The 17189-nt window shown below is 42.5% G+C and overlaps 1 protein-coding gene across 3 annotated transcripts in view; it reads left to right on the plus strand.

Annotated features, from left to right (window-relative positions):
• The window catches only part of LOC122557714 (liprin-beta-2-like), a 275346-nt gene that overhangs the window by 44264 nt on the left and 213893 nt on the right, over positions 1-17189 (plus strand). The window contains exon 1 of one of the 3 annotated variants that reach the window (XM_043705609.2): positions 16336-16478. The exons of the other annotated variants lie outside the window; for them this stretch is intronic. The gene's annotated coding sequence lies outside the window, so the exon portion shown is untranslated. Of the gene's footprint in view, positions 1-16335; positions 16479-17189 lie in introns of those variants that run through there. 3 annotated transcript variants of the gene reach the window in all.

A 17189-nucleotide genomic window follows, 5' to 3' on the forward strand; every position in this document is an offset into this window, starting at 1 on the left:
CTGAAATGGAAATCTTGATTTTTACAAATACTGGAAAAACTGAGGACAGCATTGCTGGGCTATTAAAAAGAAAACCAAGGGTTTGGCAATAACTGGAGTGGAGAACATATCAAAGAGTCAGGATTAGCAGGTTGGGCCAAATAGTCACCACCTGAGCTGTGTAGGCTTGTGACAAAGATTGGCTTCTCTTAAAGATTGCCAGATTATGAAAGAGAGGTGAGATTTAGAAATATATATTTTATAGATCAGGCTTCCCAGATGTAATGTTAGGCACTATTCTCAATTCCATCATTCAAGGCTTTTGTAATAGCTTGCAAGTTACATTAAAGTTCAGTAAAATCATGATGTTTGTGTCGAAGTATCCAGGGAGGACGTCCTTGGTATAGAGTATTGTTTAAAATTTCCTTCCTGTGTTTCACCTCACCACTGCCCCTCTTCCCTGAATTCTCCCAAGTTGAATGTTTGTTTGTTAGGATGCATTTTGGATTGTAGTTTTGTTGAAGCAGAGTTAATTTATCTTTTAAGTGTGGTGCACTGTTGTTGTTGTTACCCCCCACCTCAGCAAAACCTCTTCAGAGTGAACTGTTTTCTGTGAATTTGCAGTCAAGCAATCCAGCAACCTGATGATATCCACTCACCGCAATAAAATTCTGGATGCCTCTCATGGTCAAAAGGTTTATCCACTGTAACAATTGCTTGCTGATTTGATTAAATTTCTGTTAGTAGTGCATGGCTAGTGAATGGTATGTCTACTTTATTTCCCCAGAAATGTGCCCTGTACATAAAATAGCTAAAGTACATTTGAAAAGCTTTCAACTTGGATATTACGAGAAGTGCAGCAACAAACTTTCCTCCACTGAAGATGTACTCTGAGGTGCCTCCATACAATTGCACTACCTGTGGCATTTACAACATGCATTTTGCTTTCTACTGAATGTAGAAAGAGTTCTGTAGGTTACAGCTCCTCCATGCATAATGGCTTGAAAGGAAGAAAAGAGAATTGTATTTGTTTTTTCATAACAATAGGACAGCTGTAAATGCTCAGTTTTGGATTACTGATATATCTTACAGCACAATAGTAAGAATGTATAATTTTTACTTAGCAAGCTCTTACAAACAGCACTACAAAAATGACCAGATTATTAGTTTTAAGTGTTAATTTGAAGAATAAATATTGGTGAGAACTCCTTTGAATATTTTTGGTATGATTTGGTTGATACAAAAATATTCTGTGCTGAGCTAAAGAAAATGTTAGCTTTATTGGAAGACCTCTTCCTGTGGCTACATCTTGAGGTTGTCAGAGATAGCCAGTTCCTGGGAAATGATGTCACCTTCTGTAATGTATACATATTGCACAGTTAGAACGAGTCTTTTTCTTGTTACATCTCTGACTCTTGTTTTTGTGTTGCAAAGGTCAAGCAAACCAACAACTTTAGTGTATTGCAATCTTTGGACTTGTTTCCTTCACTGAGGGCCCCTTTGTCCTGAAAAAGGATTGTCAGTGGGCGGCACGGTGGCACAGTGGTTAGCACTGCTGCCTCACAGTGCCAGAGACCCAGGTTCAATTCCTGCCTCAGGCGACTGGCTGTGTGGAGTTTGCACATTCTCCCCGTGTCTGCGTGGGTTTCCTCCGGGTGCTCCGGTTTCTTCCCACGTCCAAAGATGTGCAGGTCAGGTGAATTGGCCATGCTAAATTGCCCGTAGTGTTGGGTAAGGGGTAAATGCAGGGGTATGGGTGGGTTGCGCTTAGGCGGGGCGGTGTGGACTTGTTGGGCCGAAGGGCCTGTTTCTACACTAAGTAATCTAATCTAATCTAATCTAGTCACTGATGTATTGTCATGTTTCCCAGATCGTCCTTGTCCTCGGGTTTGAGTGCTGCAGGTGATTGCTCAGTCTCTGTTGTGCAGGAGGGGAATTGCTGCTTGACTCGGGTTCAGGTCGTCATCTAGATTGATGGGTGAAAGCGACATTGCTGGCTGCGTTAGTAGAGTTGATAAAGACCAAACGAACTGCGGATGCTGTAAATCAGAAACCGAAATTGCTGGAAAAGCTCAGCAGGTCTGGCAGCATCTGTGAAGAGTAATCAGTTAACGTTTTGGGTCTGGTCAAGAGATTTCTGATGAAGGGCTTCTGCCGAAATGTCTTTTTTTTTGTTTTTCTTCCCTGCTGCCTGACCTGACCACCTCCTGTGCTTTTCCAGCACCACACTCTTGACTCTAATCACCAGGAGCTACCGTCCTCCCTTTTCGTCCCATTTTGAGCTTGGTGACCCTTCCTGTGAACTGTGGCATTTGGAGGGAGGGTCACTAGATCTGAAATATTAATTCCGATTTCTCTTTAGATGCTGCCAGATCTGCTGAACTTTTCCAGCAATTTCCTTTGTCAGTTGAGTTGACTGACTGACTGCAAGGGGCTGAAAGTTGCATCTGTCTGGTAATTAGTCTGTTTTATCTCTGTGTTTCCAATATATCTTTGGGCAAGACTGTGTGGGTGTCGTCTGTTTAACCACTTGCCCGGATTGAAACTGGCTCTCTGCATTGGGTTCTGGCAGATTTTATGGAATTCCTTTCCTCCAAAAGGCACTGGATGTAAATCCCTCCTGTCTCCCTCCTGTCTCCCTCCTGTCTCCCTCCTGTCTCCCTCCTGTCTCCCTCCTGTCTCCCTCCTGTCTCCCTCCTGTCTCCCTCCTGTCTCCCTCCTGTCTCCCTCCTGTCTCCCTCCTGTCTCCCTCCTGTCTCCCTCCTGTCTCCCTCCTGTCGGTCAAATATTAGCAGGGATATGCAGTTGAGGTTAATATCAGAGCAGCTATTACCCTATTGAATGGCAAAAGGTTCAAAGGGCTAAATAGCCTACTGTGTTCTTTGTTCCTAAGAGCTTTGTATTATTTCCTTCACATCTTTTCCCTCCCTCTGTCAAATCTTCAGTTTGTAATTGTGGCATGACTGCATGTTTGGGCACTAAGTTGAATTGTTATCTTCCAGTGAGAAGTTTGAGGTGCTGGACTGTTTTGGAGTGGAGTTGAATGATTGCTTGGAAGATCATGTTAGACACAACCATTTTTTTGACAACACTGTTTAGCCTCCACTTTCAGGTTCACTGTTGTCTTGAGAGGACCTTTGGTGAGATGCAAGTCTGGGCAAATCTGTACAATGTTGTGAACTGTTGTGAGTATTGATTGTTGCACTGCAGACCATTGTCTGAGATTAAAAGGCCTGTGATTTGACATGTTGTAAAAAATCTTATTCTGTGACTGTAATCATTGCTTCAATATTGTGACCCTGCAGTTGTTTGAATCATGTTGATCTGTAACAATAGACTATGATTAAGAAAATCTTATCTCCGTTTGAGATGTTTATCCCAAATTATCAGGTTAGAAAAGCAGATGACATCAAGAGTTCACTTGCATCCTGACAATGAATAGCTCAATAACTCCCCTTAATATCTTTTCTCTTCTAATGTTTGGTGATCATTTCTCTCAAACAGATAGTGAGAGTGGCAGCTTTTGACCTCAAGGCCACATTTGACCATGTGTGGCATCAAAGAGCTGAGTGGAAAACTCTCCACTAGTTGGGAGTCCTACTTGGCCACGTAGGGATATGGATTTGATTGTTGGAGCTCAGTCATCTCAGCCTCAGGACATGTCTGCAGGAGTTCCTCAGGGTAGTGTCCTAAGTCCAACCATCTTCATCTGCTTCATCAATGACCTTCCCTCCTTCATCACATAAAGAGTGGGGATATGCAATCTTTGGTAAACAATGTTCAACACTTTTTGCCTCTACTCAGGCACTGAAGTGGTCCATGCTCAAATACAACCAGATCTGGACAATATCCAGGCTTGGACTGACAAGTGGCAAGTAACATTCACGGCAAATACCAATCGCTATCTCAAGTCAATCTAATTGATATTCAATGGTATCTCCATCACTGAAACCCCCACAATCATCATCCTGGGGTTACCATTGTCCAAAAACTCATCTGGACTTGTTACAAGATTAGATCTGACAGTGGGAAGACTCCGGTGAGTAACTTGCCTCCTTACAACACCGATGCTCAGTAGCAGAAATATGTAGAATCTACAAGAAGCATTTTGGAGATTGGGCAAAATCCTTAGGCAGCACTTTCCAAACCCATGAGCACTTCTATCCAGAAAGACTAAGGTGTCAGATACATGTGAACTCCTCCACCTCCAAGTTCCCTTCCAAGCCACTCACTGTCCTGACTTGGAAATTTGTCAGCTTTCCTTTCACTATTAATGTATTAAAATCCTGGAATTCCCTCCCTAACTGCATTTGTGGGTCTATCTACAGCACATTGATTACAGCAGTTTAAGAAGGCAGCTAACCACCACATTCCCAAGGGTAACGAAGGACTGGCTGCAGCCAGCCAGAGATGCCCATACACTGTGAGTAGATAAATGGAAAAATAAAATCCTTCTCCTGAGTCCAAAACATAGTACTATGTAAAACCTTCATGATTTTATATTCTGTATTTTTTGATCATGGGCTGAAACAGAATTGTTTTAAAACCAAGAGTTGTGAAGGAATTGGTGCACTTTCATTTTTTTAAAATGAAGTTACTGATATGACTGTGTAGTGTTTATATTACTAGTTTTTTCAAGCATAAGGGGAATGTGTTTGCAGATGGCCGCATCAGGGTGTGTATACAAATTGAGATTTGGCCAGCAGTCAGTAACTAGCATCTGCAAATGGTCACAAATGTACATGGTCATGAGGGCCATAGGTTTCTAGCCATCAATAAGGTCACCCCTCAACTCGTGTGTCAATAGAAAAAATCCCAGCCTTTCCAGTCTATTGTTTATATCTCAAACCCTCCATTCCCAGTAACAATCTGGTAAATCTTTGAACCCTGTCCAGTTTAATAATATCCTTCCTATAGTAGGGTGACCAGACTGCAGACAGTACTCTAGAAGAGGCCTCACAATTGTCCTGTATAACCTCCAACATGACATCCCAACTCTTAAACTCTTCAGGTCCGAGCTTTGAAGGCAAGTGTGCTAAATGCTGTGCTAACCACCCTGTCTACCTGTAATGCAAATTTCAAAGGATCATGGCTAAAATCTTCTCCAACAACTTATCCACGACTGACGTCAGACTCTCAGGCCTACGGTTTCCAAGCTTCTCCTTTTTATAGCCTTGCTTAAATAATAGCACAATGTTACCATCCTTCAGTCCTCAGGTACTTCACCTGTGGTTATAGATGATACAAATGTTTCTGCTAGGGGCCCCACAATTTCCTCAATTTCCCCTGAGCCAAGACATATTAAATGGATAGCTGTTTGAGATATTCCACAGACTTGGTGGGCAGAGAAGCCATTTCCTTGTTGTAAAATATTGAGATTCTATCATGAATCTGGAGAGCAACTCTGACTTACCTAGTGGTTAAATGGGTCGAAGATCTTCCTGATGAAGAGCTTACGCTCAAAACATTGATTCTCCTCCTCCTTGGATGCTGTCTGTCCGGCTGTGCTTTTCCAGCACCACACTATGCTTTTCCAGCACCACAATCTTTGACTATGATCTCCAGTATCTGCAGTCCTCACTTTCTCCCTAGTGGTAAAATGGGCCTGTTATCTAGAGTTAAATGACATTGGTCCATTATTGATTATTGGCACATACCCAAGGGTTGAAAATGTGTTGCTGGAAAAGCACAGCAGGTCAGGCAGCATCCAAGGAGCAAGAGAATCGACGTTTCGGGCATGAGCCCTTCTTCAGGAGCCCTTTCTCCTAGAAGACATACCCAAGGATAGTGTCTTTTCACTGACTCCTTATGGTTCAAATTAAGAGACTGCATATTATCAGTTTAATGAGATGTAAAAATAAAATAAGCCTTTGGCCTCTTTGCTGTTTCACTGGTGCACAACATACAGAAGAGTGACTAGCAAGTAATGATCTTTGACAGAGCAAGAACAAACGCTGTAAATAGTCCTGACCCATCCATCCTGGGATTATTACTGAATCTCTGTGGGTGGACAAAACTGCATGTTCTCCTTTTTTAACTGCAAATAGAAGCAATTGAAATGTAACACAGGAAAACTAATGGATTATCAATTGATTTGTTTTGTAAACTAAAATATTTTAGGCACTGCTTGATATGGAGCATACTAAAAATAGTGGGGTTTTTTTGTGATTTCTTTCTCTCCGCTGCCATCTTCTCAGTCCACTTAGACGTTGTGATGTTGAGAAGCATTTTGGTGAACAGGGTAGTGAAAATTTGGAATTTGTTGTTTGAAAACTTTTGGGGAGTGTCAATGGAAAATTTCCAAATTCATTTGTAGATTTGTAATCAAAGTAGTTAGAGGAACAGATGGGTTTTGTGGAAACAAAAGACTCACGATTGGTGTGTTGCCTCCCAGGTGCTAGGGTTTGTGATGTCTCTGATCGTGTTTTTTGGGATCCTTGAGGGGAAGGGGGAGCAGCCCCAAGTCGTGGTCCACATAGGCACCAACGACATAAGTTGAAGAAAGGTGGGGATCTAAGGCAGAAATTCAGGGAGCTATAACAAAGAGTTGTTATCTCTGGTTTGTTGCCTAAGTCACGTGTTAGTGAAGTGAGGAACAGGGAGAGAGTGGAGCTGAACACATGGCTGCAGGGATGGTGTAGGAGGGAGGGCTTTGGATTCTTGGATAGTTGGACCTCTTTCTAGGGAAGGTGGGACCTCTACAAACAGGATGGCCTTCACCTGAACCAGAGGGGTACCAATATCCTGTGGGTGGAGGGGAGGAGAATTTTGCTAATGCTCTTCTGGGAGGGATTTAAACTAATGCAGCAGGTGAACAGGAACCTGAATTGTACCTCGAGCGTGCAGGAGGTTGAGGGTAGTGAGGTCATGAGTAGATGTTGGTTTGAAATGTGTGCGTCAATGCCAGAAGCATCTGGAATAAGGTGGGTAAACTTGTAGCATGGGTTGGTACCTGGGCATTTGATATTGTGGCCATTTCGGAGACATGGCTAGAGAGGGGACAGAAATGGTTGGTGGTTGCAGGTTCCAGGATTTAGATGTTTCAATAAGAATAGAGATGATCGTAAAGGGTGGGGGGAGAAGGGGAAAGAGAGTGGCCTTGTTAATCAAGGATAATATTACAGCAACTGAGAATTTTTGCAACCCATCCACTGAGGTAGTTTGTGCTGAGCTTAGAAAACTCCGTGACCTCTGCTTTCCTGTTTCTATCAGCCTCCAAATTGTTCCAGGGATGTAGAGAAAAGGACAGCAACAATGATGCTTGTTGGAGCAAAAGTAACAGGGTAGTTCTTATGGGGACTTTAACTTCCCCAACATTGACTAGGAGTACTATAGTTCAAGTAGTTTAGATGGGTCCGTTTTTGTTCGATGTGTGCAAGAGGGAGTTCTGACAGTAAGTAGGTGGAGGTGAGGACTGCAGATGCTGGAGATTAGAGTCAAGATCCGAGTGGTGATGGAAAAGCACAGCAGGTCAAGCAGCATCTGAGGAGCAGGAAAGTCGACGTTTTGGGTAAAGCCACTCTAATCTTGACACCGTATTTAGGCAGGCCAACAAGGGGTGATGCCATATTGAATTTGGTGCAGGGGAATGAACCTGGCCAGGTATTAGATTTTGGAGGTAGGGAAGCACTTTGACGATAGCGACCATAATTCAGTTATGTTTACAATAGTAATGGGCAGGGATAGGCATATATCACCAGGAAAGAGGTACAACTGGGGGAAAGGCAATTATGATGTGATTAGGCAAGATTTAGGATGCATAGAATGGGGAAGGAAACTACAGGGGATGGACACACTTGAAATGTGGAGCTTATTCAAGGAACAACTACTGCGAGTCCTTGATTAAATATATACCTATCAGGCAGGGAGGTAGTTGTTGAGAGAGGGAGCCATGGTTTACTAAAGAAGTTGAATCTCTTGTCAAGGAGGAGGAGGCGTGAAGGCTCAGTTAGGGAGCATGAGAGTTATAAGTTAGCCAGAAAAGATTTAAAGAGGGCTAAGAGGAGCCAGGAGATGAGAAGCAGTTGGCTGTTAGGATCAAGGAAAAGCCTTGAGAGGGAAAGGAGCAGTTACTGAGGGAAGATATTTAATTGAGGAATAGTGTCATAATTTCCTATCAGACAGGAGTTGGGAAGTACAGACTCTGAGCAATTGTTCCACAGGGCATAGCAAACATGTGGAGACTGTTTTGAGGAGCAGTTGTTGCGAGTGATGCACAAATTTGTTCCTGAGGCAGGTAAGAAGGGGTAAGATTAAAGAACGTTGGATGACGAGAACAGAGGAGCTTCTCATCAAAAGGAAGAAGGCAGCTTATGTAGTGTGGAGGAAGCAAGGATCTAGCGCAGCTTTAGAGGACTAGGCTTGTTAGAAAGGTGCTCAGAAATGGATTGAGAAGAGCCAGGAGGGAGCATGTAAAAGGCCTGGCAAGAAAGATTAGGGAGAACACAAAGGCATTTTACTCATACATCAGGCATAAGAATGATCAGAGAGAAGGTAGAACCGATCAGGAATAGCGTAGGGAACTTGTGTGTGGAGTCTGAGCAGATAAAGGGAGCCCTAAATGAGTTTTTTGCTTTGCTTTGGTTTTCACTAAGGAAAGGGACCTTGTTGTGAAAGAGGACTTTGAGGAGCTAGGTTACAGGCTTGATCAAGATTTATGTACTGGAAATTTTGGCAAACGCTAAGATTGATAAGTCCCCAGGGCTAGACCAGATTTAACCCAGGCTGCTCTGGGAAGCAAGGAAGAAGGTTGCTAAGCCACTGGCAACGATCTTTTGCCTTCTCACTCTCCACGGGAGACGTACCGGAGGATTGGAAGGTGGCGAACATTGTTCCTCTTTTCAAGAAGGGTAATATGGAAATCCCTGGCAATTACAGATCAGTCAGTCTTGTGTCTGAAGTCAGCAAAGTTTTTTTGGAAAGAATTCTGAGGCATAGGATTTATGACTATTTGGCAAAGCATAGCGTGATTAAAGGCAGTCAGCATGGTTTTGATGAGGCAGGTCATGCCTCACAAATCTTATTGAGTTATTTGAGAAGGTGATGAGACCGGTCAAGCAGTGGATGTGGTGTACATGGACTTCAGTAAGGCATTGATAAGCTTCCCCATGGTAGGCTCATTCATGGGATACAGGGACATTTGGCTGACTGAATTCAAAATTCGTTGGCTGACTGACAGAAGGCAGAGAGTGGTTATAGATGGAAAGTATTCTGCCTGGAGGTCAGTGTTGAGTGGTGTCCCACAGGGCTCTGTTCTTGGGCCTCTGCTCTTTGTAGTTTTTATAAAATGACTTTGAGGAGGTTGAGCGTGGGTTAGTAAATATGCTGATGATAGAAAAGTTGAAGGTGCCATTGATAGTATCGAGGGCTAATGTAGGCTGCAGCATGACGTAGACAGATGCAGAGCTGGGCTGAGAAGTGGCAGATGGATTTCAACCTGGATAAATGTGCAGTGATGCATTCTGGAAGGTCAAACTCGAATGCTGAATATAGGATTAAAGACCGGATTCTTGGCAGTGTTGAGAAACAGTGGGATCTTGGTGTCAAAGTACATAGTTGCCACCCAAGTGGATAGAGTTGTTAAGAAAGCATTTGGTGTTTTGGTTTCATTTAACAGGGGCATTGAGTTTAAGAGCCACGAGGTTTTGTTACAGCTCTACAAGTCCCTGGTGAGACCACACTTGGAATATTATGTCCAGTTCTTGTTGCTCTACTATAGGAAAGATACAGAGGCTTTGGAGACGGTGCAAAGAAGGTTAACTAGGATGCTGCCTGGACTGGAGGGGTTGCCTTATGAAGAAAGATTGACTGACTAAGTTTGGACTTTTTTCTCTGGAGAGAAGGAGAAAGAGAGGAGACCTGATCGAGGTATACAAGATAATGAGAGGAATAGATAGTCAATAGCCAGAGACTTTTGCCCAGGGCAGGATTGATTGGCATGAGGGGTCATAGTTTTAAGACATTTGGAGATGTATATAGAGGGGACGTCAGAGGAAGGTTCTTTATGCAGAGAGTTGTGAATGGATGGAATGCGTTACCGGTGGTGGTGGAAGCAGAGTCATTAGGGACACTTAAGCGACTGCTGGACATGCACATGGATAGCAGTGAATTGAGGGGTGCGTGTAGATTGTTGTTTTATTTTACATTAGGATTAATCCTAGGCACGACATTGTAGGCCGATGGGCCTGTTCTGTGCTGTACTATTTTACATTCTATGAAAACCCTAAGGCTTTCTACAGGTATATTGAGAATAAAAGAATGACTAGGGCCAATCAAAGATTGTAGTGGAAAGTTCTGTGTGCAATCTGAGGATATAGGGGAAGCGCTGAATGAATACTTTTTTCATTGCTCTTTTCCAATGTGAATACTAATGTTAGTGAGAATACGGAGATACAGGCTACAGGATTAGATGGGTTTGAGGTTGGCAAAGAGGAGGTTTTAGCAATTTTGGAAGATCTGAAAATAGATAAGATCCCTGGGCCAAAAGGGATTTATCCTCCGATTTTCAGGGAAGCCAGGGAGGAAATCGCAGAGCCTTTGGCTTCGATCTTTGTCATTATTGTCAACAGGAGTAGTGCCAGAAGACTGGAGGATAGCAAATGTTGTTCCCTTGTTTCAGAAGGGGAGTCAGGACAACCCTGGTAATTATAGACCAGTGAGCTTTACTTCAGTTGTGGGTAAGGTGTTGTAAATCCCAATCTCTTACAACCTTTTCCAATCATCTGGAAATGGAATGATTTGATTAAGGATAGTCAACACTGTTTTGTGAAGGGTAGGTTGTGCCTCACTAACCTTATTGAGTTCTTTGAGAAGGTGACAACAGGTGGATGAAGGTAAAGCAGTTGATGTGATGTATATGGACTTCAGTAAGGCATTTGATAAGGCTCCATATGGTAGGCTATTGCACAAAATACGAAGTTTCAGTATTGAAGGTGATTTTAGTGGTTTGGATCAGAGATTGTCATCTTTCAGCTAGCCAGGGTGGTGGTTGATGGGAAATGTTCATCCTGGAGCTCAGTTACCAGTGGTGTGCCGCAAGGATCTGTTTTGGGGCCACTGGTGTTTGCCATTTTTATAAATGATCTGGATATGGCCATAGAAGGATGGGTTAATAAATTTGTGGATGACCCCTAGGGTAGGCAGAGTTCTGGATAGTGCCAAAGCATGTTGTGGGCTACAAAGGGACATAAGATGCAGAGCTGGGCTGAGAAGGGGCAGATGGAGTTTAATGCGGAAAAGTGAGGTAGCTCACTTCGGAAGAAGTAACAGGAATGCAGAACTGGTTTAAGATAAAATTCTTGGCCATGTAGATGAACAGAGATCGCGGTGTGTCCTAGTGCATAAATCCCCAACAGTTGCCACTCGGGTTGATGGTGTTGTTAAGAAGGCCTAATAAAGCATTGGCATTTATTGGTAGGGGGATTGAGTTTTGGAGCCATTAGGTCATGCTTCAGCTGTAGAAGGCACTGGTAAAGCCCGGCCTGGAGTATTGTGTACAGTTCTGGTCACCGCATTAAAAGGAGGATGTGGAAGCTTTGGAAAGGGTGCAGAGGAGATTTACTAGGATGTTGCCTGTACGGAAGGAAGGTTTTGCGTGAAAAGGCTGAGGAAACTGCGGCTGTTTTCATTGGAGAGAAGAAGGTTAAGAGGTGACTAAATTGAGATGGAAACGATAATCTGAGGGTTTGATGGGGTGGATCATGAGAGCCTTTTTCTTCGTGAAGGCTAACATGAGGGACATAGTTTTAAATTAAGGAGTGATGGTTTAGGTCAGATCTTAGGGGTAGTTTCTTTACTCGGATAGTAGGGGTGTGGAATGGCCTGCCTGCAACCGTAGTAGACTTGCCGATATTAAGGGCATTTAAATGGGCATTGGACATACATATGCATGATAATAGAACGGTTAGATGGGCATCAGATTAGTTTCACAGGTTGGCACAACATTGAGGGCCGAAGGGCCTGTAATGTGCTGTAACGTTCTATGTTCTGTGTATTAAGAGACAAAACAAGTAAATGGACCCAAGATGCAAGTCAATTAGTCTCTTTGACAGAGACCAGGCATGAAGGACTGAATTGCCTCTCCCCACTCCTGTGATGCATGATTTGAGACCGATTGCCATGGAGAAGCAGAGTTGTGGAATTTGATCCAAAAATCTCAATTTTGTCAAAGAAATGTTTTTTTGACATTTCTTCAACCATAGATGAGTAATCCTAATTGTACTATAAAATGGTGAAATTATCAAAAATCTCTGCTAAATCCAGGTCTGTATTTGAAACAAAGTTCAATTTTAATCAGTTCTCGTAATTCAGTGTCCTTGCTGTTGAATTAGCTAAAATACTGATGAATGTTTGTGTTTTATAAGTGTGGATAAAGTTAACATTGATTTGTGGTGCATCAGAATTCTTTATAAAAATTCATGGTCTGTGACTTGCTGCTTTCTCTCTGTCTTTCCCTCTCCCATCATTTTTTAAATCACATTTTGTATTAGTCAATTCATTTCCCCCCCCCCCCCCCCCTCCCCCCTACAAATTCGATCACCTTGATTTCATAGAATCATAATGTTGAAGCAGGCCATTCGGACAATCAATCCACACTGGCCTTCCGACAAGCATCCCACCCATGTCCCATGTCCACCCCCCCTCCCTATTCTTGTAACTCTGTATTTTCACCTCACCTATATACCCCTGGACATTACAGGCAATTTAGCATGGCCAATTCACCTAACCAGCACGTCTTTGGACTGTGGGAGGAAACCGAAACACCCGGATGAAATCTCTGCAGACATGGGGAGAAATGTGCTAATTCAACACAGTTGCCCAAGGCTGGAATCGAACTCTGGTCCCTGGCACAAAGACAGCAGTGCTAACCACTGAGCCACCATGCTGCCCACAACCATCTTAATGATTATCTCTGATTCCAATTATTGATCCACTTGCCTCCTAATGCGGTTCAGTTTAAGATTTTGACTTGTGTGCTATCTTGTGTTCATTCTCAATTTGATCGTTGATTTCCCTCATTGCTGGCCACCATCTTCACTCCAGATTATCAGCATTCCAGTGCTCCAGTCCCTGGAGTCTTGAGCTATGTTGATGTAGAGGTTGCTAAGTGTGTGCCTTCCCAACATCAGCTCTACACCCCTCAAATCTTGCCTTTGCCCCATCTTTAGTGTGCTTCTGCAATGGGGAATGTAAACAGATTCTTCTGTGTCTGTTTGTGATGATTCTTGACTGTCTACCAAAGTGTTTATGCCCATCTTCAAATTTTTTGTCACTCAAATACAATTGTTCAGCATAAAATGGATTTTTTTTTTCCAAAGCCTCTGTGACCTTTTCTAAATTGCTCATGGGCCTTAACATTTTAATCTTTAAATAAAAAAACCCGAAAGAACTGCAGATGCTGGAAATCGGAAGCCAAAACAGAAATTGCTGAAACATCTCAGCAGTTCTGGCAGACCCGGTTCTAAAGCAGGGTCACTGGATCTGAACCGTTAATTCTGATTTCTCTCCAAAGATACTGCCAGAACTGCTGGGATTTTTTTCCCTAGCAATTCTTGTTTTTGCTGTATTTTAATCTTTGTGGACCCTTCTGGAATTAATCCTGAAGTCTTGCTAACCCTATGTTTTATCCAGTGATTCTCACCATGTGTTAACAGAACAGTTTGTTTCTGGTATCTTCAATGATGGAAGGTTTAAAGAAATCATAAAATGATGCAACACAGAAGGAGGGCATTTGGTCTGTCATAACTGTGCTGATCCTTTAAAAAATCTATCCAAGTTGTGTCTTAACCCACTGTCCTGCAAATCCTTGCAAGTATAGATCCGGTTTATTTTAACAATTTCTCTTTATTTACCCTGTCAAATTACTTCATAAGTTTGAACACTCCTGCCAAAATCAAAATACCATGACAATTACAAAACTGACATCTGAAAGTTTGATAGTGTTTACCTTTTTCAGTGACTGAATAAAGCAATATACCCAGTTGTCCCGTTACAACATGTATTGCTCCAAAAAGTAGAAATAGCTTCTCTCAAACCAAGCAATGTAAGACAAAAACACCCCCAATAAATTCAGCAGGGAATTAAAGTGAAAGCTTTGTCTTGTGAATGGTGAGAATGTGAAATTTGCTACCACAGCCCGTGGTTGAGGAAATAATTTAAGGGAAGCTTAAAACAGAAGCTTCCCTTAAGGGAAATCAAGATGCCTGTGAAGAGATGGTGCAGCACAGTGGCTCAGTGGTTAGCACTGTTGCCCTACAGTGCCAGGGACCTGGGTTCGATTCCCACCTCCGACAACTGTCAGTGTAGAGTTTGCACATTTTTCCCATGTCTGTTGTGGGTTTCCTCCCTAGGTGCTCCGGTTTCTTCCTCCAACCAGAAGATGGTCAGGTGAGCTGGTCATGCTAAACTGCCTATAGTGTTTAGGGATGTGGAAGTTAGGTGAATTAGTCAGGGGAAATGTAGAATTATAGGGTAAGGGATTGGGTCTAGGTGGGATACTCTTTGGTGGGTCGGTGTGGATTGTTTCCACACTGTAGGGATTCTATGAGAACAGGGATAGAGGCACCAAGAAAGAGGCATGGTGAGAAATAGGTGAAGCATTAACATATGAGCATGGACTAGTTAGTCTGACCTATTTCTCTATTGCAAAATTCTTTGTCGCAACACTCTTGGCCGAAATTTTCATCAGGTTCCACAGCTAGAATTTAAGAATTTTTACCCAGGCCATTTTTAATTTTTTTAAAAAAAAAACAAGCCTGTCCATAGTCATTCAATAAGTGCGTTGATGTTAAGCCTGGGGCAGTTGAGTGGGTGTTCCAATTCCACATCCCCTGATTTGCATTCCCTTTTGGAGAAGGATCAGGTGGAGTAAGGTTTGTGCTTGTCATGACTCCTGCAGTGACTGGTTGGGTTCAGGGAAGAAAACCAAGGAAACTCTCTCAAGGCAGGAAAGGTCCTTCTGCCCCACCCTTCTTTGTTTTATTTTACATTTAGCGAGCATTGCTGTTTTTACACTTCAAACAGGATTTATTCATTTCCCTGGACAGGAACTGTAATCAGGAGGAATCCAAGTATATAAGGAAGGACATAGGGTCATTACGAATGGGGGAAGCCATTCCATCCCTTATCCTGCTCCACCATTCGATTTGATTATGATTGATCTGACCCTTTTTTTTTTAACCACTCCAACTTATTGTTTATATCTGAATTAAAATATCATCTATCATGAAAGCTCTAATTCTCACCCAGCATCTATAGCCTTCAGTGAGAAACAGCTTATCATATTTTCATACCCTTCCCATTTTTAAAACAAAAAGTGCGTTTTACTAAGTGTTCTGATTTTGATTTTAATTTCCTTTAGCCTCATTCTAGATTCCCTCATTAGATCAAATAGGATGGTTGCATATTATTTATCTCCACTTTTTAGAATTTTTCTTGTTCCGACCACCCTCAATCTCGTGAATTCAAGTCGGTGTAAGTCTCATGATGTAACTATCTTGGTCAAATCTTAATTTATTATCTTTTAATGGAAATGCTGGTGTGTGACAAGATTCCTGCAAAAAAATTCAATGTTTGTGTTATTAACATTTGAGTAGTCAGCTGTGGTCCATTGAATTATACACACTTGCCTCGGAGTCTAGAAGCCATGTGTTCAAGCCTCCCTCCAGACACTTCAGCTCGCCAGCCTAAATTTTATTTGATGAAAGGAGTGCTGCAATGCCTGAGGTCCCATATTTTGGATGGGACACCGAAAGCAAGGCCCTGTCCTCCTCTTAGCATGGCTGTATTGGATCCTTTTGGCTGCATTTTGTGCAACAGCAGTTAAATGTTTCCCTCCTGTATTAATCAATAGCAATGAAGTAGGTTATCTGTTCATTATCTCCCTGATGTTTGTGAGATCGTGCTTATGCACAAATCAGCTGCTGTGCTTACTTCATTACAGTAGTTTTTAGATGGCCTGAAACGATGAAATGTGCAATGTTAATTTGAACACTCATTCCCTGCTGTTCACTTGGTTCTTTTTCATTTCACTATTTGTTCTTCCCTCTATTTTGAATCACCACCTTGTCTTCCATCTAGTCCTAGTTCATCCCTCTCCCTTTGTGCTCTCACTCTCCCTTCCCGTGTGTGTCTGTCTGTCTGTCTCTCTCTCTCTCTCTCTCTCTCTCTCTCTGCTTCACTCCCTACTCACACCATTTTGTTTTATCTTTTTTTTCTCTTTTAATCTTTCCTTTTTGCTTTATCTGTGTAGAAAGCAGAAACATTAATATTTAAACAGTTGAGCTTTGAGGGTAGAGTGCTGTTGGATAGTGACCTAGAATGTCGGTGCCCTGTGGAACAGCACTTAGCAAATAGTGTGTTTAAACTGTAATGCCACATCATTCCAGTGCAAGTCTCAAGTGATTAATTACACTGAACCCATGCGGAGCTCTGGTCTAACTGTGTACTTTTCAGTGCAAGTCGCATCACTGAACCCCAGGGGAGACCTTCAAAGATTGGAGGTAAGTGAAGGATGTTCCGCTACAGAGACAGATTGTGCAAGCAGCAGTTTGTGTGGATTCCTCCCAATCTCGGGATGGGGTTTTAATTCAGGTCCAGCCTTTCAGGGTTTAATGCCCTGTGTCTGAACGTCCAGCTAATAAAAAGAAACAAAAGCTGCAGCCGCCTGGATGAGCCAGATGTCTCGATGGCTTACTGTGAGCACTGAGGGAAACTTCCTCAGAGTGGGAAGCCTGATATTTGTGCAGTTGAAGGAAAGGTTCTGGAGTTTAGCCCTTATTTAAAGGCTACTCTCTTTATGCTCATTAAAAAGCTGACTGAATGGTATGCCAGCCAAAGTCTGATGCTTGAATCTTGATGTAATTGACAGGCTGCTTGCAAATGTTGGGAGTTTAATGTTTTGAAAGACAGCAATTTAATGCAGAATAAAAATACAGCGTCTGTCTTTAATAGTTTTACCTTTTCTAGTTTTTACTCTCTATGCAAGCATATGAACAAGCCTCTCTTCGTCTTTTCATTTCACACTCAATGCTCAATATTTCTGCTTTACAGGCATTCTTTGTACCTTTCTTACATTATTCAACTCTCTCCCACCATGCATTCTTTCTTCTCATACTCGCTCCTTTTTTTTCTTTCTTTCTTCTCCCCCCCCCCCCCCCCCTTTCCTATTACTTTTTATATCCATCCCATTTACATCATTTTACTGTCACTCT

Source organism: Chiloscyllium plagiosum, unplaced genomic scaffold, assembly GCF_037043375.1.
Source record: "Chiloscyllium plagiosum isolate Xiang-an unplaced genomic scaffold, Cpla_swu_hap1 HiC_scaffold_18, whole genome shotgun sequence".
NCBI classification, from domain to species: Eukaryota; Metazoa; Chordata; class Chondrichthyes; order Orectolobiformes; family Hemiscylliidae; genus Chiloscyllium; species Chiloscyllium plagiosum.